General features: G+C 39.2%; 1 non-coding gene across 1 annotated transcript; it reads right to left on the bottom strand.

Annotated features, from left to right (window-relative positions):
• Positions 1-19614: 19614 nt before the first annotated feature.
• On the bottom strand, positions 19615-19722 carry LOC132495581 (U6 spliceosomal RNA). Its single transcript, XR_009533308.1, has one exon. It is a non-coding gene; the product is annotated as a U6 spliceosomal RNA (small nuclear RNA).
• Positions 19723-25666: the final 5944 nt, after the last annotated feature.

A 25666-nucleotide genomic window follows, 5' to 3' on the forward strand; every position in this document is an offset into this window, starting at 1 on the left:
TTTGAGTTTATTTTTGTGTATGGTGTTAGGAAGTGTTCCAATTTCAGTGTTTTACATGTAGCTGTCCAGTTTTCCCAGCACCACTTATTGAAGAGGCTGTCTTTTCTCCATTGTATATTCTTGCCTCCTTTATCAAACATAAGGTGAAGTTATGTGCGTGGGTTTATCTCTGGGCTTTCTATCCTGTTCCATTGATCTATATTTCTGTTTTTGTGCCAGTACCATACAGTCTTGATTACTCTAGCTTTGTAGTATAGTCTGAAGTCAGGGAGTCTGATTCCTCCAACTCTGTTTTTGTTCTCAACATTGCTTTGGCTATTCAGGGTCTTTTTTTTTTTTTTTTTTTTTTGCTGTACGCGGGCCTCTCACTGCTGTGGCCTCTCCCGTTGCGGAGCACAGGCTCCGGACACACAGGCTCCGCGGCCATGGCTCGCGGGCCCAGCCGCTCCGCAGCATGTGGGATCTTCCGGGATAGGGGCACGAACCCGTGTCCCCTGCATCGGCAGGCGGACTCTCAACCACTGCGCCACCAGGGAAGCCCTATTCAGGGTCTTTTGAGTGTCCATACGAATTGTGAAATTTTTTTTCTAGTTCTGTGAAAAATGTCATTGGTAGTTTGATAGGAATTGCATTGAATCTGTAGATTGCTTTGGGTAGTATAGTCATTTTCACAATGTTGATTCTTCCAATCCAGGAACATGGTATATCTCTCCATCTGTTTGTATCATCTTTAATTTCTTTCATCAGTGTCTTATAGTTTTCTGCATACAGGTCTTTTGTCTCCTTAGGTAGGTTTATTCCTAGGTATTTTATTCTTTTTGTTCCAATGGTGAATGGGAGTGTTTCCTTAATTTCTCTTTCAGATTTTTCATCATTAGAGTATAGGAATGCAAGAGATTTCTGTGCATTAACTTTGTATCCTGCTACTTTACCAAATTCATAGATTAGCTCTAGTAGTTTTCTGGTAGCATCTTTAGGATTCTCTATGTATAGTATCATGTCATCTGCAAACAGTGACAGTTCTACTTCTTCTTTTCTGATTTGGATTCCTGTTATTTCTTTTTCCTCTCTGATTGCTTTGGCTAAAACTTCCAAAACTACATTGAATAACAGTGGTGAGAGTGGGCAACCTTGTCTTGTTCCTGATCTTAGTGGAGACGGTTTCAGTTTTTCACCATTGAGAACAATGTTGGCTGTGGGTTTGTCATATATGGCCTTTATTATGTTGAGGTAAGTTCCCTCTATGCCTACTTTCTGGAAGGTTTTTGTCATAAATGGGTGTTGAATTTTGTTGAAAGCATCTGCATCTTTTAAGATGATCATATGGTTTTTATCCTTCAATTTGTTAGTATGGTGTATCACATTGATTGATTTGCATATATTGAAGAATCCTTGCATACCTGGGATAAACCCCACTTGATCATGGTGTATGATCCTTTTAATGTGCTGTTGGATTCTGTTTGCTAGTATTTTGTTGAGGATTTTTGCATCTATGTTCATCAGTGATATTGGCCTGTAGTTTTCTTTCTTTGTGACATCTTTGTCTGTTTTTGGTATCAGGGTGATGGTGGCCATGTAGAATGAGTTTGGGAGTGTTCCTCCCTCTGCTATATTTTGGAAGAGTTTGAGAAGGATAGGTGTTAACTCTTCTCTAAATGTTTCATAGAATTCATCTGTGGAACCATCTGGTCCTAGGCTTTCGTTTATTGGAAGATTTTTAATCACAGTTTCAATTTCAGTGCTTGTGATTGGTCTGTTTATATTTTCTATTTCTTCCTGGTTCAGTCTCTGAAGGTTGTGCTTCTAAGAGTTTGTCCATTTCTTCCAAGTTATCCACTTTAAGGCAGATAGTTTCTTGTAGTATCTCTCACGGTGCTTTGTATTTTTGCAGTGTCAGTTGTTACTTCTTTTTTTTCATTTCTAATTCTATTGATTTGAGTCTTCCCCCCCTTTTTCTTGATGAGTCTGGCTAATGGTTTATCAATTTTGTTTATCTTCTCAAAGAACCAGCTTTTAGTTTTATTGATCTTTGCTATCATTTCCTTCATTTCTTTTTCATTTATTTCTGATCTGATCTTTATGATTTATTTCCTTCTGCTAACTGTGGGATTTTTTGTTGTTCTTTCTCTAATTGCTTTAGGTGTAAGGTACGGTTGTTTACTTGAGATGTTTCTTGTTTCTTGAGGTAGGATTGTATTGCTATAAACTTCCCTCTTAGAACTGCTTTTGCTGCATCCCATAGGTTTTGGGTCGTCGTGTTTTCATTGTCATTTGTTTCTAGGTATTTTTTGATTTCCTCTTTGATTGCTTCAGTGATCTCTTGGTTATTTAGTAGTGTATTGTTTAGCCTCCATGTGTTTGTATTTTTTACAGATTTTTTCCTGTAATTGATATCTAGTCTTATAGCGTTGTGGTTGGAAAAGTTCCTTGATATGATTTTAGTTTCCTTAAATTTACCGAGGATTGATTTGTGACCCAAGGTATGATGTATCCTGGAGAATGTTCCATGAGCACTTGAGAAGAATGTGTATTCTGTTGTTTTTGGATGGAATGTCCTATAAATATCAGTTAAGTCCATCTTGTTTAATGTGTCATTTAAAGCTTGTGTTTCCTTATTTATTTTCATTTTGGATGATTTGTCCATTGGTGAAAGTGTGGCATTGAAGTCCCCTATTATTATTGTGTTACTGTTGATTTCCCCTTTTATAGCTGTTAACATTTGCCTTATGTATTGAGGTGTTCCTATGTTGGGTGCATAAATATTGACTGTTGTTATATCTTCTTCTTGGATTGACCCCTTGATCATTATGTAGTGTTCTTCTTTGCCTCTTGTAATAGTCTTTATTTTAAAGTGTATTTTGTCTGATATGAGAATTGCTACTCCAGCTTTCTTTTGATTTCCATTTACATGGAATATCTTTTTCCATCCCCTCACTTTCAGTCTGTGTGTGTCCCTCAGTCTGAAGTGGGTCTCTTGTAGGCAACATATTTATGGGTCTTGTTGTATCCATTCAGCCAGTCTGTGTCTTTTGGTGAGAGCATTTAATCCATTAACATTTAAGGTAATTATCGATATGTATGTTCCTAGTACCATTTCTTAATTGTTTGGGGTTTGTTATTGTAGATCTTTTCCTTCTCTTGTGTTTCCTACCTAGACAAGTTCCTTTAGCATTTGTTGTAAAGCTGGTTTGTTGGTGCTGAATTCTCTTAGCTTTTGCTTGTCTGTAAAAGTTTTAATTTCTTCATCGAATCTGAATGCGATCCTTGCTGGGTAGAGTAATCTTGGTTGTAGGTTTTTCCCTTTCATCACTTTAAATATGTCCTGCCACTCCCTTCTGGCTTGCAGAGTTTCTGCTGAAAGATCTGCTGTTAACCTTATGGGGATTCCTTTGTATGTTACTTGCTGTTTTTTCCTTGCTGCTTTTAATATTTTGTCTTTATATTTAATTTTTGATAGTTTGATTAATATGTGTCTTGGCATGTTTCTCCTTGAATTTATCCTGTATGGGACTCTCTGCACTTCCTGGACTTGATTAACTATTTCCTTTCCTATATTAGGTAAATTTTCAATGATAATCTCTTCAAATATTTTCTCAGTCCCTTTCTTTTTCTCTTCTTCTTCTAGGACCCATATAATTCGAATGTTGGTGTGTTTAATGTTTTCCCAGTGGTCTCTGAGACTGTCCTCAATTCTTTTTATTCATTTTTCTTCATTCTGCTCTGCAGTAGTTATTTCCACTATTTTATCTTCAAGGTCACTTATCCGTTCTTCTGCCTCAGTTATTCTGCTATTGATTCCTTCTAGAGAATTTTTAATTTCATTTATTTTGTTGTTCATCATTGTGTTTGCTCTTTAGTCCTTCTAGGTCCTTGTTAAACGTTTCTTGTGTTTTCAACATTCTATTTCCCAGATTTTGGATCATCATGACTACCAGTACTCTGAATTCTTTTTCAGGTAGACTGCCCATTTCCTCCTCATTTGTTTGGTCTCGTGGGTTTTTACCTTGCTCCTTCATCTGCTGTGTATTTCTCTGTCTTCCCATTTTGCTTAATTTACTGTGTTTGGGGTCTCCTTTTTTTTTTTTTTTTTTTTTTGCTTTTTTTTTTTTTTGCATTACGTGGGCTTCTCACTGTTGTGGCCTCTCCAGCTACAGAGCACAGGCTCCGGACGCGCAGGCTCAGCGGCCATGGCTCACAGGCCCAGCCGCTCCACGGCATGTGGAATCTTCCTGGACCAGGGCACGAACCTGTGTCCCCTGCATCGGCAGGTGGACTCTCAACCACTGCACCACCAGGGAAGCCCTGGGGTCTCCTTTTTACAGGCTGCAGCTTCATAGGTCCCATTGTTTTTCGTGTCTGCCCCCAGTGGTTAAGTTTTGTTCAGGGGGTTGTGTAGGCTTCCTGGTGGAGGGGACTGGTGCCTGTGTTCTGATGGGTGAGGCTGCATCTTGTCTTTCTGGTGGGCAGGACTGTGGCCAGTGGTGTGTTTTGGGGTGTCTGTGAATTTATTATGATTTTAGGTGGCCTCTCTGCTAATGGGTGGGGCTGTGTTCCTGTCTTGCTAGTTGTTTGGCATGGGCTGTCCAGCACTGTAGCTTGCTGGTCGTTGAGTGGAGCTGTGTCTTAGATTGAGATGGAGATCTCTTGGAGAGCTCTCACTGATTGATATTACGAGGCGCTGGGAGGTCTCTGGTGGTCCAGTGTCCTGAACTCAGCTCTCCCGCCTCACAGGCTTAGGCCTGGCACCTGACCAGAGCACCAAGACCTTGTCAGCCACACAGCTGGGTCATCCTGGAGAAGATGGACTGAAGCCAGGAGAAAGCCAAAGGATGGGAGTCCTGTCAATGCTTGTTTGATGAAGTCAGGCAAAGGGTGGTGACATTCTGTACCCAGGCTCTACTCAGGAAGGGGAAAGGGGTGCCTCTGGAATTTGAGCGCGCGCTTCCATGGCTGAGGCACACATGGGCGCAGATTCAAAATTGGTACTACTTTGATTAATATCTTTCTCAATCTGTCATCCCTGGCAAAATTGCAGGTTCTGCCTGGCTTGACCAGTTTTTCCTCTGGCTACTGGTGCTGATGCTAATGCTGTGTCTTTAATCCAGAGTTGCTGGAATTCCAAAATCAAGAGTGTGTAGTACCAAGATTTGAGCAGGAGGCCCAAGAAAATGGTAATATGATCATATGTCTCAAGCTGAGATTACAGGGGAAAAAAAATTAAAATCTAGGGTAAAACTCCGAAAAGAGAGAAGGGGTCAGGAAATACGGGCTAGAAGCAGGAAATGTGAAGATGACCAGAAAGAGGATTCTGAGTCGCATTTCAGGGCTACATCTGCTGCTTGGATTTTAAATCCTTAACATCTTCAGAACACTGGCTGGCTGGTCATATCCATCATGGTCAGGCTGAAGTGTTAAGTTGTAACTGTGACTCTTCCCTGGAAAATAAAACAGGGACACTTTGAATGTATGAGACTCTGAAGATTAAGACAGGCCAACTCCCAAATGTGGTCTTCCCATTTACTTCCTAGTATTAAACCAAACTGGGGGAAGATACTTGGGGACTGGTCAGAAAACCAGAAAGCCCACAGAAGGGCATCTTGGGGGTACTTAGAGCAACACTGTAACCACCACACCAAGGTGTTACTTTGTTTGTTTGTTTATGGTGATCCTTTCTACTATCAGATTACTTAACCTTGCTATCTAGTTCTGAGCATCAAGCTGCAGGGTCCTCAGTAAAAAAAGATTTACAATCCAGACGTCTCATGTGAACAGCTGTTTTATGTGAGGCCAGATGCTGACAGAGAAAAATATGCACAGGGACAGAAAGAAAGAAGTTTCAAGACATCAAAAATAAAACCTGTTTCTCTGCCTTCCAGTGGTAAAGGTGTTTTTTGTTTGTTTTGTTCTTTAAAAATTGTCTTTCTCTTATAAATTCCAGAAATCTCTACCCCATCACCTCTTTTTAAGCTTTACGATGAGGTGAGTTTCCTTTTTAATATGGATCCTTTATGAGATTTTTCTATTCAGATCTATGATCTTTCTCAGTAAGTTTTGAGATTGTCAGTATCTCTCTGTGTCTTTTGAAGGTCTCAGGTCTCTGCCTCCTTCTGCTTGGCCCACAGCCTTTCTGGATCTTATATCCCACGTTACACTGTTGACTCCTGCTGCTGCAGAGAACTCAGCTGCTCCTTGACTAATGCTGGAGCTTAGGCTCATGCTCTGACCACTGGTGCTGATGGTAATGTTGGTCCCATCCTTCATTCTCATCACACACTCTCCACAACAGGACTGTTAGGTCCTTCTTTATATTTATTCTCTCCCTCCCTCTGCCTCTCTCTATCACTATCTCCATCTCTGTCTCTATATCTCTTTCACGTAGGATTTGGAACAGACACCTGAAAGAGTTTCCATCTCAATTCATCAGTCCAGATATATACCTTCTGTCTATAAATGTTCACGTCATCGTGTTGTAATGATGTCCTCTAGTACATAGATAGGCACCTTGCTTCCAAAACAATGCACCCCTGTGTCTGCTCAAATTGCTATTCTGTTCTTAACTGACTCATGTGGCACAAAAATAAGCTTTCTTGCCAAAGTATGGGCAGACCCAAATAAATCTATTGACTAAAAAGAAAAAGAGAGAAAAAAATAACATGTATCGCTGTGTTTTCTAAGCTGTTTCTTTTCTCATTTTTTTGGCAATGTACATAGACCTAATCTGATGTTCTTTTTAATGCACGCATGCCAGAGAGTGCAATGCTATAGAGGACGAGTGATGTCAGCACCAATTACACAAACCACTAGAGATACAATGGGCAGGGCACAGCAAAAAGGGAAAGAAGCAAGGAACATTTGCCAACTTGTAGTTCTCATTCTCTATGCTGCCATTTTACTCTCTCCCTCTCCTTCAGTCTCTACGTGGTATCTTTTTCAAAGGCCTTTCTCCCCACATTGTGCCTATAAACACTGCATATACCATAGCATGGCAGAATAATGTGTTGGAATATTGATGCCTTTATTTGATCCCTCTCACAGTTCTAGAGGCTGGGAAGTCCCAGATCAAGGCACTGGCAGATTTGGTGTCTGGTGAGGACCTGCTTTCTGGTTCATAGATTACTGAGTTCTCACTGTATCCTCACATGGAGGAAGGAACGGTTTTCTAGGAGCTCTTTAATAAGGGCACTAATCCCATTCATAAGGGCTCCACTCTCATGACCAAATCACCTCCCAAAGGCCCCAACTACAAATACCATCACATTGGGCATTAGGATTTCAACATGTAGACTTTCAGTCCATAGTGGTCCCTGCTGTCTTCCCATTTCCCTTCCCTGTACAGAAACAGCTGTTTGGTCTTGAATCAGTTACCTGCAGGGTAGACTGTGGCCAGCAGGAGTCAGACATCCAGGGAGTTCCTCAGGCTAAGTCCATAGGAAGAAGATTTAAGGATAAGGCAATAATATCTTGGTTAGAAGTAGGAGCAAAGGAGTAAGAGGTGATTCTTTCTCCTCAAAAATAATAATAATAATAATAATAATAATGATAATTAAAATCTCATGTATAAGAGAGGAGTGAGGACCAAAAGGTAAACTTCCTCTCAGTTTGAAGAAATTTGAAGGTAGAGACAAGACCCTTTCAGGTTTGCTACAAAAAAAAAGCATATGTGTAAAAATTTTATAGTAGAAGCAGTAGTAGTAGTATTAGTGAGAAATTCTCTGTGTTCATTTTACCTTGCCTACATCTCTTCCATACTGAGGGTAGGAGCAAAAATCAGACCAATCATAGTTTTCTTAGTTCAAAATATTTATTTTTCTTTAATTATAATCTTAAAACATGAAGTAAGATCATTATGAACTATCAATGAATGTTCTGAGCTCTTCAAGCCATGAGGTATTATAATTAATTCAGTACCTTTGATTTCAGAAGTCCTTATACTTATGGCAACAAATCATTAGTTTTTAGAATGGCAGCGTTCCCTTTTCTTCATTATACTCGTTTTTTCCACGACCTCCAAATGTTCCAACATGCGTCTGACTAAAAACAGTGTGCATTTGACTCTTTGATTTCTAATCACATATTCCCAGATGGTTTGAGATACAGGAATAAACCATTAAGGATTTGAAAGAAAATCCAAATTATGGAGTAGTAGAAATTATTCCAATTATTTAGTGTGGCCTAATACATACAGTTGTTTCCTTCATTTATTTTAGATAACTCCTTCATTAATACCCAAGAAGGCTTACCTTTTTCTGTCAGAAAGCACATGATGTAGTGAGCTGCTTCTCTTTTTGAGGTTATAATAGTGTTTTCTCTGCACCCAACTGAACTTATACACCTTCTCATAAACATCCTGCCTGGATGATGCCTGACTTCCACACCTGCAAAAACAGGTAATTAATTACACACACCTTGCAGAGAGCCCCTTCCTTACCTATAGATAATTAATTCCCAAAGCTTTGTGATACTTGGCTCTTCTCTACATTCCTGAAATATACTTGCTCAAGACCCCATCGAAAACCACCTGACCTATTTAGCCTGGTGATATAGTGGCTCTATACCTATAAACCCACATATCTAGGTTTCTTCTCATTTTCCTGTTGATTTATCATACATTTGAATCTTTGGGGCTCATTCCTTCCCAATGATACAGGGCTGTTCTTTTGCAAATATTAAATGAATCTATTTTTATTTCTCCTGTGTATCATGTTCCCTTGTTGCCTTCTACCTCTCATGCTGGGCCGTGATGTGTATTTCCCCAGGGAGGGCACCAATGAGTACCTACAGAACGAAGAATTTACTGTCAAGTGTAGCAAGACAGTAGTCTTGAAAAAAGCCAAGCTTTATGGAATTAGGAAAGATATTTCTCAATTCCAAGGTTCTTCCTTCTACATAGCAAGTGCTGAACCTGGAGGACTCGGTCATTAAGTTTTGTCTAAGCAAAGGTCCAGCCATATAAGAAGAAGTGGAAAGCCTCCCCTGCTTTCTCTGATGGAAAGTAGAAGGGAGACAGCACAGTTAAAGATAGCAGCAGCGAGAACCATGGCTTTTCCCTTCTCTTTGAATAGAACTGTCTATATATACTGTGTGAGAAGTTAAAAAACAAACAAACCACACCCTCTTTTTTCCCTCCACACACCACCCTGGAGGAAGAGGGATTGGCTAGCGGCACGCTTGCTTGTATTACCAGAGAAACTCTGCAAGTGACCACTTACAATATGGCGCAGGGAAACAGTGCAGCAGTGGCAGCAGGAGTTGAGTGAGCAGCAAGCCTGAGGCAGCACCGCTGGCTCTGCACGATGCATGTTGCACACAAGGAATTCAGAAGTGCTCCAGTAGTGGCCTGCAAAGGTGCTGAGAAATTCCGTGGATTGCACAGGGACTTCTTTCACTGGAGAATATAGACCTGGACCACCCAATGCCCCCCTGAAAGTTGGGCTTATACCAGGGTAATCCACTTTGTCCACAGATCCTGGCACTTGGAGACATAGCCTCCAGCCCAAATCACTTGGCTGCTTAGCAGAGGGGTATCCATCCCACCTTGCACTCATGCCAACACCCTAGACTTCCAGCATGGAAGGAATCAATGTGGGAGGATGTCCTTCATTCCCCTAGAAAGGCAGATCGTGGGTTTCTCACAGTACGTGGAGGTAATAGTGCACTCTGGGGCCTCAGATGGCTTTGAAGAACCAGGAGCTATTCTGACAAATCCAGCTTTTTGCCTTATCTTAGCTCACAGAGGAGTGCTAGTTAGAAGGCCTTGTAACCCGTGAGGCCTCCCACATCAAGCAGCACAATGAGTATATATCAAAAGGCTTTTTGTTAACAGAAAGCAATTGTTAATGATGGTTACTGACCTGGCTCCCTGAGTGGAAGCCCATAACCCAGCTCTCTTCTGGAAAACTCATTTTTGCTCCCTACACTGACTGTACCCCAATTGCCAGTTCTGAGCCCACATAAATATACCCATTAACAGATGATTGTAGACATAGAAACAGAAAGGCAGAATTTATGACTCAGGAATAACCATAAGATTGACCTGGGGTTCAGGGCCTAGATTCCTGCCAAACATCTTTAATTCCTTTGGGAACCAGGAAGGCTTCTTAAGATGTTTTTTCCTCCCCCCGCTCTTCCTACTGTTTCCATATGACTTAATCTTCAAGACTCAAGACAAGTGTCATCTCCTCTAGGGACTCTTGTCCAGTCACCTACACCAAGGGCGAACTGGGTGCCAACCTCTCTTCACTCGGTGCATATTTCTGTAAGAGCACTTAATTATGTCTTCAACCTTATCTATCTTTCTTCAAGATTTAGAGAGAATGGGTCTTTTATTTCTATATCTATATATATTAGCACAGTGCCTTAATATTGTTATAAAGGCTTAATATGTATTGTTATATGACTGAATGAATGATTATATAAGCAAATGAATGAATGTGCAACAGTGCTGCCAATTCAAATATTGGGGATTCAAAATGCTATCTATGTAAATTTGGAAGAACTTTTGGTTTAAAGTATGAAAGGATGTGATCATGCAAAAGACTCCACTATGCACATTATTTGGCTTGAAGAGAATTTGAAGCGAAGTTGAAGATTTTAGAAAGAAATAAATAAAATAACCATGAATGAGCTTCAGATACATGGTAGTAATACAAAACATGTAGACTAAGACTGTATGTATCTTGTTAGAACAAATCAAGAGGTAATTTAATGGTCCACTGAGTTGTATGTCATCTTCCCCTGGTGAGGTCCCCTTTGTGGTGTCATTTCATTACCTTTACCTGTTCACTCTTTAATCAATTGTCACAAAGCTCCAGGGCTCTATGGAGTGAATATAAAGCTATCAAACTAATTCTGGAGTCTGAGCTTATCCAAGTAGACCCTGCTTAACACTGCAGTTAAGACCCAAAGCACAAGGCTTTGAAAATTGGGGTTTAGAGGTGAGAAGGGAAGGCCACAGTTATTACTTCAAAGATTATATAGAGAGAGGTCTCCCTATAAATCAGTGGGTTATCTTGGTAGCAGTTTATTATAAAAGAAGCATTGTTTTAAGTTGTTTCTTAGGATGTAAAGGCATGACACTAAAAAGAACACCTAATGGAAATCCTTTCTATTATGAACTATATATACTGTATATATATGTGACTATGCATGAACAATTTCTAGTTTAAGCTGTCCAAAAAACTATTTTTAATTTTAATCTATTAAAAATTTTAAACTAATTCTATTTAAAATGTCAGTATAGCTAACTTTCATCCCCTCCTGACACACTATACATCTGATGTCTATTTCTTTCTCCACTGGAATTTCAGCTCTATGATATTTTGTTAAGTGCCTAGGAATAGTAATTTCTCAATAAGTGGCTGTTAAGTGAATGGTACCTTTAAAATAACACACATTAACCTCGTCTTTCTCATTATGGCACTTTTTTCCTCCCATCCCTCTACATTCCTTACATTACTTTCTTTGTGTTCAATTTTCCATCTTCTATTAACTTCCAGATTTTTCAGTTATGCCAATAAGAAACATGTTTTTAAGCAAATTTTTACTTAATACCAAAAAAATCTAAATATGAGGCACTTTTATATATTGTATGTATTCAACATCAAACAACCAGTCAGTTTCATAGAAAATAAACTGGTTATGTGACATATGTAGAAAAATTCTGCTTCAACCTAAGCACACATATGCATACATGCCTACTCCCCTCCAATTATTTGATTTTTTTCTTTCACATTTTTTTAAAACAAACTGTATTGATATTTGTAAATAATAATTCACTTTATGAACATTAGAAATTTGGTTTCCTATTTAAGGAAATAATTGAGGCTTCTGAGCCTTTATCCAGTTAAGTCTTCTTTCCAAAAGATATTAGCATTAGAACTTTAATATGCAGTACTTATAGATATGATGGCTTCTTGAACTCTTACTACTACCTGAATTCAAGCAATATAGTAAGGTAGGTACTAGTCCTCAGGACATACTAGGTTCCTAGGCACTTAACACTTATAACACTTGAAGAGTTGACAGGATATTTAAGCAGCTGGTTACAAGCTGACATGAGAACTGCTTAACTTGCAAGAGTGTCTAGTGGAAAGTTGAAGTCTGCTGAATTGGATATCAGAAATCCAGAGAGCCAAGAATCCTATTTTAGTCTGGTTCACACCGCAACAAGCTGCAGAGCCCTAGGCAACTTGGCTCTTTTCTTCACCAGTAGCAGAAATGATGCCTGCTGGTCTCAGATGTGTGGAGAGAATTAATATTTCAGAAGTATCTTGAGGTCTAGACATGTACAACATTTTTCCCTGCAAAATATTTTTATTTGTTTATCAATCTAGGACTTTCAGTCAGAAATCTTTAAATTAAGAAATGTATTCTTTTGTTTGGACTTTCCTCTCCCTCTCCTGCATTTTCTCCCAATAGTCTTAATGTACTCATAGACCTGTTAGCTTTTTTTTTTTTTTTTTTTTTTTGCCTGCCAAGAAAATTCCTGAAAGACATTCTAATGAACTTCAGAAGCAACTGGTCAGCATATCTCAATCCTAGTTCACCACTGTTACTTGCTGTCTTTCCAGAAGCCTTAAAATATTTACAAACTTGACATGGGGTTTTGGAGTACCTATTGAATGAATAAGCATTTTACATTTAAAATGAAGGGATATTCAGAGAGGGAGAGCTCTATCAGCTCTTATCCGCTGAAAGTTCTTGAGAATGGGACCTGTACTTGGGTCATCTCCGTATACTACTTGAGGCCAAGCACTGAGTTTTGCACTAGGATCATGCTTCAAATGTTCAGATTCACTTGATTTAAATGAATGCACACAATTTGCTTTATTTTATGATCCATTACAAATTTTCAAACATGGTTTTGAGACTTTTGGAAATACTAGCACAGATTATGAATGAGTCTGACTGTGTATGTACAATGTAGTTGATTGTTCTACCACTGGAACTGATATATGAGGCTTTTCTGCCTTTTAAACAATTATAATATCCCTTGGAAGTTCTACATTCTGCTCTTTAGGTATTGTTTTGGAAATAAGGCTGTTTCTGTGTCCCCTGATTTTCTCCGAGAAGAGAGTAGGTCTCCTGCCCATTGATTTAGTAAAATGACAGCTGTATGCTAGAGGGAGGTAAAGCTGATTTGGGGATTCAGAGACAAAGATTGGAATTAGAGTTAGCGGAAATGTCGCATTTCTTATAGAAAGTTGAAGTTGGACTAAGATCAGCCCAGGAAATTACTATTGAAGATTCTTACGGACATTTTAATTTTGTTCTAAGTCACTCATCTACATCTGGTCAATATAAAGTGTTCAAAAATTGCTGTATATAGTCCATTTTACCAAACTAGCCATGCTGATATGTTAGAATCAGTTGATTATTTACCTTTATTCTAGACTTAAAAGAAAAATTTTAAATATTATTTTTAAACATCTATGTCAAAAAAAGTTTGGTATATCTGCCCTATGGATTTTTGAGGTAATCAACTTTTTAAAATTATAATAAATAGGATTAGTATAATTGTCCTAAACCTTCAAAAAAATTTCCACAAGTATGACAAATTTGATTGGGTATCCCAGACTGAGTGATTTGGGCAACACTGCCCTATAGGAACTTGGCTGGAGTATGCTGTTAGAAATCATGAAACTGAACCTTTAAAGACCTGATACTCATTGACATGCATTCATACCTTCCCCTCACTAGCTTGTAACGAGGTAAAAGTCCCCTTTTCTGCCTTCTTTCTTTATCTCCCAGGCCACACTACTTCTAGTCCCCAAACATGCTAGCCTCTTTCCCAACACTGAACATTCACATGGCTTTTCCATTTACTCAGAATGCTTTTTATACTTTTGTCACACTTAAGTCCCATTGGTCATAACCCTCCGGAGAATCCCTCCCTGACTCACCTAGTGTAGATTAGGTGCCTTTCTTATCGCAGTGCTCGACACTTAATACCCTGTATTGTGAAGATTTATTTTCTTGTCTTCTTCAGAGTAGGGACCATGCCATTTATCTTGCCTTTCATGGCACATAGTGATTAATTGGTAAATGTGTACTGAATGCCTCTCTGAATGAATGGATACCTTTTCATTTTAAGGCTGCCCTTGACATCCATTTTCTGCAGAATTGATATTATCAACATGAATAATATAAATAGTGGTGGTTACCCCCACCTTTTCACAGCTGGGGCAGTCAAGAGGGACATGGACAAATGGTTATGGGTTCTTGTCCCTTGTCCATTTAATGTTTGCCACTTACTTCATGGGACCATGACAATGCTTATTTCACAAACAAGTACTGAGTCTCTGCTATTAGCCTGGCACGGAGGAAACAAATATAAACATGTCTTTGTTTTCAAGGAGTTTAGCGCTGAGTTGAGATGACCATTAAAACAAATAATCAGTGTTCTAATATAAATCTGTTCAGTGAAGATACGTAATGAAAGAACAGAAGAGGGAGGAGTATTCTCTACATTAGAGAGGTCAGAAGAAACTTCACCCAGAAGGTTACATTTAAGCTGGGTTCTCCAACCAGAGAGAAGTGGTATTTCGAGGCAAAGAAAACATCATGTGCAAAGGCATGAAAGAGTGAAATTGCTATCGTGCTCATAGCTTGACTAAGATTCAACCATTTTTTTTTACAGCTCAGGCAAATACCTTATAAAGCTGGAATAATAATTCCCTTCTTACAGCAGCGCTCTTCCATGGGGCTGTTACTTATTATAAGGTAAATTGCATTTAGTGAAGATTCAATATTGTACTATCATGGCTTCAAAGGCAAAATCTTCACTGCATTCAGAGGCAGAATCTCTCTGTGGTGAGGAACTATTCTACTCGTTCATTGAGTAAAATACTGTTTGCAGCTGATGAGGAAGCTGGTGCCGATGGCTAATCCATTAGTCATGTGTAGTTGTTATGGGTCACTGGAAGGCATAACACCAGTCTTCACTCATTTCTCTTCAGTTAGGCAACATGGTAGGTAGCAGCTACTAGGTCCTGCATCCTCCCATCTCCACACCTATCCCCACCATTCCATGCCCAAACTTGAAATGGCATGAGGTCCATGGTGAGGGACTTGGTAGCTCTTTCTGACTGTACTATCAGTGAAAGGGAGTCTCTAAACAAAATTTAGTGCTTTTAGAAGGTAAGGAGGTGGCAAACAAAACAAGATGCCTTGACATAGTGATAAATAAAATAATATTGCAAGTGCACAGTGACCTTGATAAATAATTTTCAGGACCAGGCATGATATGTCTTTGGATCATCAGTCCCCAGAAAGCACCTCTAACATCAAGGGTACTATATAAATTTTGTTAAATAAACATATCAAGGGATGCTGGGTTGGAGGAATTATAAAGGTGAAATTGATTCAAGATAAAGTTTTTGCTTCATAAGTAACTTAGTTGTAGCTTGAAACCAGTGGGGAAACAGAGGCAGCACAAAAGTGATTCAGTAGCATCACGAAACTACTCTGTGATTTGTCCTGCAGTGATGAGACTACCTCCTAGGAATCATTGAGCTCCCTTGGGTGAGGAAGAGCAGCACATGTGAGCTTTCCTCCAGTGGGAAAAAGCGTGCCCATTATAAAGGGATTCCAACAAGCCACATGTATATTCTTTCTAGGTTTCTGAGATAACCATGACAAAATTTATGGACAAAATGTGATTTTATGATTGCCCCCAGTTATATGATAATCCCAAACATCACCATGACGAAACATACTCTTTATGTTTCTCTTATCCCTGGGACCTTGCTTCCCTTACTCTAATACCAGAGCTGGCCTAGCCAATGATACAGTGCTATATGTGTCAGGTAAAGCAAAGAGTCACCATATTGTCCTTGATTTGAAAACATGAACAGATTTTCCTCTTGATTTATAAATTCCACAGGTTGTATTTGGGAAAGTGGCTGTCAGACATTAAATTTGAAACATCAGATTGTCGTTTTTTATCATTGCTTTTCTAACTGTAGACACATTAATTAGTGCGGTGACGGGTTGCATGTTGACAGGCTGCCAAAAATGGTCCACATTGTTTTGGTGGAAGAAGAATAATGAGAGACAGGAGGTGTTAGGTGTATGAGAACAAAGTGTTCTTAATGATTTGTTGGTCCTGAATTTCTCCACATATTCCTTTTGGGTAGAAGAGATTAAAATTTGTACAAAAGACCAGAATGAGATCATTTTTTTTAAAAAAAGGATCTGACCATGTCACCTGAGAAGTGGTTCATTCATTCTGACATTTCAATTTTTTGTGCCTACTCTTGCCCCTCTGAAGGTTTTCTCTGTCTTGCTGTTTTGCTTTGCACTTATTCAAATCCTCTCTGATTCCTCAGTTACTATCTAGTATGTCATTATTCCAGTTTACACTGATTATTTTCTTCTTTAAGCAGCTATTCTACTTCTTGCTTATAGTATATAGTATTTAATTTGTAGTAGTATATTCTTAATTAGTTGAAGTGTTTTAAGGTCACCTTTTATAACTGAAAAACACTGCATTATACACGTTTCATATCTTCCATAGTATCTAATAAGGTCCTGTTGATTTCTAGACGTTTAGTTTAATAAGGTGAATCTTTAGAGATCAACAAATAGTATCTCTTATTTGTAAAATTACTTTTATATTTCAAAACACTTCCACATAAAAGAACACTTCCACATATGTTTCATTTGATTCTTAAAGTAACCTTGTGATGTGTGAAGACCACATAATTTAATTTCCACATAAAAATACACAAAGGAACTAATAGCAATGGGATGAATAGACAAAAATTCCAAAGTTTGTATGTGGTAGAGCCAAGGCTAAATGATAGACCTTCTGACACATAATATTCAGGGAGAAATATATTTGCCTCAACTTGTAGAGTGACTTATTGAACTAATGTTAGAATGCTACCATTAAACTTGACTTTTGGACATTTAAAAAGACATTTCTTGACAATGAAAAATGGGTGAGAAAGTTTTATGTAGCTCTAAGAAGGAAATGCTTATAGAAGTTCTTGCTCAGTCCACCCAACTGGGAGAAACTTAAAAGCTAATTTGAACATACTCCCAATTTGTCATGTTATTATTTTTTCCCAAGAAATTAAGGAAGGAACTATATGTAATTGCCAGGTCAAAATAGCACCAGATGTGTGTGACCTAAAACAGAAAATTGTGGAAAGGGCTTTCCAAGTACTACACATAAGGACATATGTCTTATTAAATCCATATTACCCGAGAAGGATTAGACATACATGGCACACAGTAAAGCTATTTTAAGGAGGAGACAAATGGGAAACAGACATCTGTTTTTTATAGAGATTAACTGGAAAATGACATTTAAAACAGAAATCTGTGTTAATTTTCTTTGATTTTTTAAAAAAATCATTTCAATATTTTGAGGTTATTTGAACTCCTAGTAGATTATAGAAGTTTTTATATATAAAACTCAACACAAATATTGTCTACAGTACTCACCAAAGAAAATGTGGACTAATTCTCCATCCCAAATGTTTTATTGACATTAAACCTTATTCTTTGAGCAAAGAGGGTGCCTTTTGTCGGATTTTGCCATATCTTTAGGCTGAAGAGTACAATAGCTTTAATCTACTTCCTGGCAATAAGTAGCAAAATTTCCTAATGTAGATTTTATGGTTTCCATTTCCCATATTATCACTCAAATGAAGGGAGTAATTAGCAATTAGGTTAGCAGCAAAGAGAGAAGGGACAGCATTGGGTCCTGGAGAAATCACAAACAATATTCTCAAATTTCTAAACATTTTAGTTAGAGTTATTTAATCATACAATATATAACTAGAAAAGTCACTGAATGTCAGTGAGTTAAAACTTCTCATTTTTGGATGAGAAGACAGAGGTTCAGAATCTTCCTCAAAGACAATTCTTTTTTTTTTTTTTTTTTTTTTTTTGCGGTATGCGGGCCTCTCACTGTTGTGGCCTCCCCCGTTGCGGAGCACAGGCTCCGGACGCGCAGGCTCAGCGGCCATGGCTCACGGGCCCAGCCGCTCCGCGGCATATGGGATCCTCCCAGACCGGGGCACGAACCCGTATCCCCTGCATCGGCAGGCGGACTCTCAACCACTTGCGCCACCAGGGAGGCCCAAAGACAATTCTTTGAACATTGTTTCTCAACGATGTCTCAATACTGTTTCTCAACCTCAGCTATACACTTAATACAGCATTTCATCCTCCTGCCCAAAAAAAACTTTCCCTGAAAAATGAGCAGTTATCAAATTATGTTTGTAAACCGTATATACTTTGCCCTCCTTAGATATTCACAATTCTCACTGGAATTTTATTACAAACTCTCATGCATTTCTCTTGTTTGCAAGTTTACATTTATTTACATAATCATTTCTATAGATGTTGGTCTCCCTTCAATGGGCTGAAAACTACATGAGGGCAAACATTGTTTCTATTTTTGTCCACCATGGATCCCCGTGTAATTTATCCAGTATGTAATAATTGATAAGTTAACACATACCAATCAGTTAATCTTATAGTTTTACATATCAAGGGCTGTGAGAAGTTGTACAATAAGGAAAAAAAATTGATTAACTTTGTTTAACTCAGAAGTTCCCAAAGCTATTTAGTCAAACACCCATTTGTTTTTTAATTTAGCATCTGTCAATGGCTTGCTTTTATCACAAATGAACTCAACTCTTTGAGTTACATGGAAAACTTAGGGAATCTACAGTTATAATGCATTTTTAATGTTACTTTTTCTTTCTTTCCCTACTCTAATTCACATACACCCTCCTTATACAAAAGCAAGTAAAGTTTAAATATAAAGTAGAATCCTTTTTAAGACTGAGCCTGGGGAAGTCATTAACACCCCAGTACTTGATTGTGTTGGTCTTAAAATTTTTGAATACATTAGATGTAGTCACATAATTGGTAAATGCTAAATCTTATACTGTAAGATATTGGCCAATGTCATTTTGAGTTTTGATTGGAATGTTAAGTTTGTATACCAAAGTACGTTCCCTTAGCCTGGGTTACCTAGAAAGCAGGCTTCAGTGCCTTAGAGAGTGCAAATCCAGAGGAAAGAAGTGAGAGATACAGGGTGGTGAAATGGGGAGAAGAGAGAATGGATAAGATGATATCTAAACAGGCTGGCCAGACCACCTGATCCAGGAGACCTAGCCCCAAAGAGCCGTATCATCTGTATCTCAGGACCTTCCCTGTGGATTGGGGAGGGAGGCAGATAAATAAGTTTGTAGTAACTTCCATTTCCCACTTCTGAGTTGTGCATGCTTGGTTCTTTCAGGGCTTCCCCATCCACAGCAGTAGGGAAGCCAGTAAAGAGAGAGAACATCGGGTACCCTGCCCAGTGCCGTCAGCAGATTGCGCCTGTGTGAGGTTGGCTGGAGCCCACTCAGAGCTGGGCCCTGCAGTGGTTCCAGAACAAGAGACAGTGGTGGCCAAGAGAATGGAGAGGTACAAAGCAGACAGATAATGGGGCGGTCAGAAGTTAAAATGTGAAATTTCTTATCTAGTCTTCCTGGATTTTTTGATGGCTCATCTTTACTGCAAAGCTGGACATTTTGATGGAGACACTTTAGTAGGGATATTGAAATGTGCTGTCAAGAGGTAAAACCTTTGACAAAGCTTACAAAGTGATATAAGCAATAGATATTCTTGATTCCCTTCATTATTCCTTGCGCAGGGGCCATGCTAATCTTCTCTGTATCGTTCCAGTTTTAGGATATGTGCTGCCGAAGCAAGCACCCCTTCATTATTCCTGACTCTGTACTATCTTATGGCTCAGGAATGGGGAGAAGTAGAGGGATACAGTGCAAGGAGGAGAGTCAGGGACGGTTTAGAAAAAGGAGGTAAAATCAGAGAAGGGGAAGCTCATGGTGAAAGAGGAAGGTGTGATACTCAAAGAGGAAATAAGGATAGGGGATCAAGTGGGAGTTGGGCACACTATGACAGACATCACTTGCTTCATCTTTTTAAGGATGAAGGCAGTGAAAATGTCATTGGTGTCAAAATGTGATCATTTCTTTCAATAGCCAAGGATACTGTGTCTAACCAGCTGTGTGCCCTTGGATAAGTCTTTTTACCTTAATTGGTCGTCCCCTTACCTGGAAACTGAGGGATTTGGATCTCATCAGAGAATTTCTAAGGTCCTGTCCAACTGTAGAATAACAGTTGTAGCTAAAATTAATTGAGAGTTTCTGTTCAAGTACAAATTCATTTAGTGATGTTTGTAGTTTAAACTCAGTTAGTAATGCTTACAGCCTAGGTAACGTTTGGAACACAGCCATGCTGTCCCTGTAACTATTCCTTGATCCTGGGCCAGAGGCATTAACAGTCCCCAGCAGTGGGGGAAAGTAACTCAGCTGCAGGCTGAGAAGCTCGGCCCCAGGGACCAGCACTGCTTGTTATCTGCGGACCTGTGTTTCCATTTGTGTTTTGCTCCATAAGCTCATGGGAAAAGGCCTTTGGCTCCAGTCCTTAAAGTTTACTTTAACAAAGTTCTCCTTGGAACAAAGGTTTTTACCTTTTTTGTACCCTCCTTATTGTTGTTTGGAAGAAGAAAAGTCAGAACAGAAAATACGTGAGAACTAAGAAAAGAGTGGTCAGGTAGACCCTTCTTTAGCTGTTTGGTTTTGTCCTTCTCTCTTTGGAGAAATTTGACACAGATGTGATGCTGTGTGTTTACTGTGTGTGCGTTTCACACCCTCACTCTACATCCCATACACTGTGAAACTATATATAATCTTACAGGAGTCATTGTCATTAGAATGAGCTCTCCAAGTTAGAATTAGTTCATACTTACCTAAAACTTAAATCATGTGAGAAAAAAACTTAAGCATAGGGGCTTCTCTGGTGGCGCAGTGGTTGAGAGTCCGCCTGCCAATGCAGGGGACACGGGTTCGCGCCCCGGTCCGGGAAGATCCCACACGCCGCGGAGCGGCTGGGCCCATGAGCCGTCGCCGCTGAGCCTGCACGTCTGGAGCCTGTGCTCCGCAATGGGAGAGGCCACAACAGTGAGAGGCCCGCGTACCGCAAAAAAAAAAAAAAAAAAAAAGAACTTAAGCAGAACCAAATGAAGTTATAGTGATATCAAAGCATAGACCAACATAGCAATTGTTAAAAGAAAAAGTTTGTAAGAAAACTGCAAGTAAGTAATGTGCCTATAAAATAGAGGTAATCAGATGAAATTGTCAGGATTCATCACAAGTATTGTTCTGCATATTGTTATGTACTTAATATTTGAGAGATTCTGTCTTGGATTCCCCAAATGTGTTGCATGGTTAAAACTGTTGTGTACAAGAAGATGATGATGTTCTTAAAGTAGTAGATGCTTTAAAATCCAATTAAGTAATAGCTACAACAGAGATGAAGCCCCAGCTGCATATACCAGTTTGAAAGGAGCTTTGGCATCTTGTGTGGTATTAACAGCTCCTCAGTTTTCCTTGAACTCTTTACTGGTCAGTGGCATACACTTGCAGGGCGGCTGATCAAGGTGCAGTCTGTAACCAGAGAATGGTTTTCGTCTTATGTGGGTATCAAACCTGCAACCTTGGCTGCACTGGCAGTGTTCTTTAACAAAAGTAAGCCGTAGAGCCCAATAGGAAAGTCCTGAGAGCCGTCCTGACCCTTTACTCTTACATAATGAAAATGTAAGAATGAAATGCTATCCTTCAGGGGTCTCCCTCCACTCCTAAATAGAGTTCTTGGTTGATTTTTGTGTCTCTGTTCCAGAAGAATAAACATCGACATCCTTAGTATTTATTTGGCAGTATTCTGTGGAAGCTGTACTGCAAATTTTTCAAGTATGGAAAAAAGTACATAATCCAATATTTTAGACCACAGCCTTGGAAACAGCTGGGACTCTAGTGCAACTGCTCTAAAAATCACCTTAATTTAATTCTCACTAAGAAAAAAGATATCCTCTTTTGCATTTCCCTTGGATGTGCATTCTCCACAGTGCCTGATTTCATCCATGGCAATAATCCCTGCACATTGTATACGGCCACAAATATATATTCATACACTCCTCTCTTCTCTCTAAATAACTGCTTGGATCAAGGAAGCAGCATTCTGCAAGCAATACCATTTTGTGCCCTTGCTATTTTGAGATGGTGCATGTGAAGGAACTTTTAAAAGTGTACAAGTGCCATATGAACATATGGGAACATTATCATTACAAAGCTATCTGTCCATATTTTTAAATGAGAGAAGGCCTTGAAATCTCCACGTAAGAAGTTCGGGAAATGGATATAATGTACAGGCTAAACGTGCTGTATCGATTGTGTATAAGGCAATAGTAGTTCTTTCAATTTCTTACAGAAGCAATGGCAGGATCATCTGGGGATTCTTATTAAAATATTGACTTTTGGGTTCTATACCTTAGACCATCTGCGTCAGAACCCCTTAGGCTTGAATATCTGTATTTTACATGACCCTGTGGTTCCCTGCGCAGCCCAAAGCCAGGGAATCACTGCTCCGAGAGGAGTCACGCTCTTGGTTTTCTTATTAGTCACTCAAAGGTTAGAAATGCTGCTCACGTAATAGTCAAATCCCAGGACACTTTGCTGGGCAGGTTATGGAGTTCTCTGTGGCGTTACAAGCTAGTGGAGGTAAATGTTTCTAAAATGTTTCCCTCTGATGGGAGCGGCAAGAGGGCTCAGACTGCTGACTCAGAGGAGATCTTGGCCATCCATCCCTTCCACTCTCCTGTGACTCCGGACAATGGAAATAGCCTTGGGTTTGCAGGGAAAGCCCCAGCTAGTAATGGCTATCTGTGTCTCTTTGTTCTGCATTGTCCTTACCGCCAGTATATCTCTCTCTGGGATCAGAGGAAATACAATGGGCGTGAATGTCAGAACTGGGACCTAATGCCACAATCTAGGCTCAGAGGACTCTTATGTTAGAAGAGATCATTAGTGTTTAGGGCGGTGGTTCTCATACATCAGAAATCAGTGGCAGGGCTTGTTAAACACAGTTTGCTGGGCTCCACCTGCAAAGCTTCTGATTCAGTAGGTCTGGGAGGGGCCCAAGAATCTGTATGTCTAACAAGCTTCCAGGTGATGCTGCTGCTGCTTCGACTATACAATTAGAACCACTGCTTTAGAGTAAGCCTCCAGTTGCCAGCACAGCTGAAATTGATATTCCAGGCAAACTAAGAAATACAAAATTCCCCCACTAACCTGGTGAAGCTTGCCACAAAACAAGCACAGCTGTATAGTGTAAGTTTATTTTCTGTTTTGTTTTTGCAATTCTAGTGTCAAGCACTGGAAGTTACTACCTGGTTGGTTGCCCTAGATTCTGTCATTCTTTACCTTTCTCTGGGCTCTTTTACCATTTTTGGTCAGAGGCAACCATGCCAGATTCTCCTCAGGGGACTCTCAGGGATTTTTTTTCAGCCAATCTGAATCACTCCAACCATGTGTTCTCAATTTATTCATTATATAAATCATTGTCTGCAGAAGGTTGCATATAGGACAGTTGAAGTGAAACTAAAAGAACACACACACACACACACACACACACACACACACACACACACACGTTCTTATGTCGCTTTCTTCCTGATCAGGGACCTTGAGACCACTAGCTAAATTCTTTATTGTATTTGTGGACTTCAGAAACCTATAGTGTGGCAGAGTTAAATATTGAACAAATGAGGGGGATAAGGCCCTTATTATACTGAGTATGAATCATAAACTTGGGTGGAAATGGAAGTAGGTCTCAGTGGAATTACCCTGTACTCAAAGATTTAGGAGGAAATAAAAAGATCCATGCCTGGAACACATTTGACTCCAAACACCAGGTTTGCACAAAAGGAGAGGGAGTAGCTTAGTAAAGGTGAAAAGCCTTCTGAATTGGTCGTATGAACTGACAACTATTGTTGGGGCTTTGAAAGAAAAATCTCAAACTCAGTGAAGAGTGAAATCAGCTTAAAATTCAGTTTTTGATCTTTCAGTTAGAGTAGGAATTTTGGGAAAAAGTAAGAAAAGGGAGCAAAAGAAGTAGCAGCTTTAACCCTTCTTATGGTAGAAAAGAAACCAACCTCAGAAGCAGGCCAAGTTTAAAAACTCCAGCTGGACGGAAAGAAGTAGGGATATACCAGAGAGAATAGTAAGGGAACATCAGACAGCAGTCCCTTCTCCCATGGAACTCTCTAGGTCAACCCAGGGTGACGTTCCCCTGGCCCAGAGATGTCTGGGGGACATTTTGTTCTCTTCCCCAGGGATAGTGGTAAAGCTCTAGGGATCTTCTTGCTCTTCTTCATGACCAGTCATCCCTGGCCTTGCTCTTTTTATTTAGAACCTGGATTGTTGGTTGAGATAAAGACCATAATCCTAATTCTTAAAACAGCAAGGAAGAGTGAGTGTATGTGCGATGTGTGGGCTGAGAAGAACCTAGAGTAGGGAGCAAGCCCATGTGCTGTTTGATAGAGTTCCAAGGCAGTATCTTTGAGTAACATGATAGTATATTTTGAACTGTACTAACAGCATAGACGGTTCAGTGCCCACATTCACGTGACAAAGTGTGTGTGAATATTTGAATATTTAGTAGAGAAGGACTATTAACACCATTCTTTAAGATTGAGTTTAGAGTTCTATTTGGAACTACTTTAATATACTAACTGCATTTGGGGTCTTCTTAGTTTATGGATTATCCTATCCAATAGTAAGAGATCACTTGTTTGAATTTCACACGTATTTCATAGGAATCATTAGGTTCAGTCCGTATTTTCACATGACAGTTATCAATGCATAAGGGTGTAGGAAGATTACCTATCACAATAGGACTGTAACTAGGAGCTTAATTGAAGTGAATGTGCTAATAGTTCTTTTCTAATTATGGCCATTAGTTGCTAATAACCTTTAAAAATTCGTAATAGAGTCCTCACTGGAATTCTCCATCTAACCAACCACCCTTGCATTTGTATGAGAAACTCCAGAATTGAGACTTAATGGTACTTAAGTTGGAATCCTGCCCCTCTGCATAAAGGGGAAAAACTTTCCTTAGTTGTTAATGTTCTTGGTACTCCAAGCCAAGGCAGGCCCTGGAATTAGAGTAAGTTTTCCAAAAAAGAAGAAGGGATTTAACAGATATGGAATGTTGCTCCCAATCAAAGCCAGACAAGACAAAAGCTCCTTAACCTCAGCTGTGTTGTGTGAAAAGACATTTGTGTATCACAGAAACTTTCTTTGGCTCCTGAGTTTATTTATGTGATATTCAGTGTATTTAAATGAATTGTAAAATCTTATAACATCTAGGCCTCTTTTTTATGTTGTTAGATTGCATCCTAAATAGATTTATTAGATATATACAACTTCAAATATCTTATTTTTCATCTCAGATAAAACCTTACTTTTACCTGCAGTTTAGACAGTTTATTCTATTTAATTTTTTAAATCTTTTTAATTTGATAGTGTTTTATGATGCACATAAACTAGAAAAAAACGAACATGCAATATTTCTCAATCGGACACGAAAAGAAGGATGGGGTATTTTCAGACATAAAAACTTCATTCCTCTAAAATATGACACCTGTACTTTAAGCTCCTCTGAAAAGAGGACAGTCTTCTGGGGAAGATAGTTCATAGGAGGGAAACAGGATCCATCAGAAAAGCTGTTTACAATAAAACATTTTGACAGCTCAAGTAATTAAATGGGTTTCCCAGGTGCAAAGCAGTATCTTAAATGC

Source organism: Mesoplodon densirostris, chromosome 8 (assembly GCF_025265405.1).
Source record: "Mesoplodon densirostris isolate mMesDen1 chromosome 8, mMesDen1 primary haplotype, whole genome shotgun sequence".
Taxonomy (NCBI): Eukaryota; Metazoa; Chordata; class Mammalia; order Artiodactyla; family Ziphiidae; genus Mesoplodon; species Mesoplodon densirostris.